Source organism: Micropterus dolomieu, linkage group LG21 (assembly GCF_021292245.1).
Source record: "Micropterus dolomieu isolate WLL.071019.BEF.003 ecotype Adirondacks linkage group LG21, ASM2129224v1, whole genome shotgun sequence".
Taxonomy (NCBI): Eukaryota; Metazoa; Chordata; class Actinopteri; order Centrarchiformes; family Centrarchidae; genus Micropterus; species Micropterus dolomieu.
The window spans coordinates 36,137,262-36,139,288 of NC_060170.1; positions in this window are offsets into that span (position 1 = coordinate 36,137,262).

Sequence of the window (2,027 nt, forward strand, 5' to 3'; positions counted from 1 at the left end):
TGAACAGAACATACAGTGAGCAGAACACAAAGAACCCAGAGTGAACAGAACACACAGTGAATAGAACACAAAGAACCCACAGTGAACAGAACACACAGTGAATAGAACACACAGTGAACAGAACACAAAGAACCCACAGTGAACAGATCCCACAGTGAATAGAACACACAGAACCCAGAGTGAACAGAACACACAGTGAATAGAACACAAAGAACCCAGAGTGAACAGAACATACAGTGAGCAGAACACACAGTGAACAGAACACAAAGAACCCAGAGTGAACAGAACACACAGAACACAGTGAACAGAACACACAGTGAATAGAACACAAAGAACCCACAGTGAACAGAACACAGTGAACAGAACACAAAGAACCCACAGTGAATAGAACACACAGAACCCACAGTGAACAGAACCCACAGTGAACAGAACACACAGTGAACAGAACACAAAGAACCCACAGTGAACAGAACACACAGTGAACAGAACACAAAGAACCCGGAGTGAACAGAACATACAGTGAACAGAACACACAGTGAACAGAACACAAAGAACCCACAGTGAACAGAACACACAGTGAACAGAACACAAAGAACCCACAGTGAACAGAACCCACAGTGAATAGAACACACAGAACACACAGTGAACAGAACCCACAGTGAACAGAACACACAGTGAACAGAACACAAAGAACCCACAGTGAACAGAACCCACAGTGAACAGAACACAAAGAACCCACAGTGAACAGAACCAACAGTGAATAGAACACACAGAATACACAGTGAACAGAACACACAGTGAATAGAACACAAAGAACCCACAGTGAACAGAACACACAGTGAACAGAACACAAAGAACCCGGAGTGAACAGAACATACAGTGAACAAAACACAAAGAACCCAGAGTGAACAGAACATACAGTGAGCAGAACACACAGTGAACAGAACACACAGTGAATAGAACACAAAGAACCCAGAGTGAACAGAACATACAGTGAACAGAACACACAGTGAATAGAACACAAAGAACCCAGAGTGAACAGAACATACAGAACACAGTGAATAGAACACAAAGAACCCAGAGTGTACAGAACCCAGAGTGAACAGAACACACAGAACCCAGAGTGAACAAAACACAGTGAATAGAACACAAAGAACCCAGAGTGAACAGAACCCCTCGGCTACATGTTCATCTAGCTGCTGCTGATTCAGGAGAGTTTAAAGAGTAAAAAGTTACAAAGACGTTAAAGGTTCTGTGACTTTAATGAAGGTGGATCTCTCACACAGCACTGTGTGAAGGTTCCAGCTGTAAAGTCCGAATACTTCCACAAACACGTTCAGATTTTATTGATCAATAACAAAATGTAAAGAGTGTGAACAGAAGAAAAGTCAGATCAGGATCTGGTGTGACCCCTTTTGCCTTCAGGTCTTCTAGGTCCACCTGCTTATAGTTTCTGAAGGAGTTCTGCAGGTGGGTCGGTCAAGACCTCCTGGAGACTCCCCACAGTCCTCCTGTGGAGTCAGGCAGCCTCAGCTGCTTCTCTCTCCTCCTGTAGACACACTGGATGATGTTGATGGGGGCCATGTGGGGGCCACACAGGGCCCTGTGGGGCCACCATCACTTCCAGGACTCCTTGTTCTTTAAGCTGAAGATGGTTCTTAATGACTCTCGCTGTCGTGCTGCAGAATACATTTTGGGTCAATCAGATGCCTCCCTGATGGAACTGCATGATGGGTAAGTATCTGCCTGGACTCAGGTCCCAAAGTCCAGACCTGCAGGACCCTCCGCCAGCCCTTTGGTGAACAACCTGGTGCAGATATTTCACATGTGGACTCATCCGTCCAGATCCTGCTGCCAGTTCCTGTGTTTCCTGCAGAGTTCAGTTGTGTGGTCTTCCATGAAGGCCACTTCTGACCAGACCGGGGTCCCCCTGTGTTCCTGACGGTGGGCCGGGGTCCCCCTGTGTCCTGCAGCTCTGAGCTGATGTCTGCTGGACACCTTCAGACTGTGAAGGGAGGTCAGCTCAT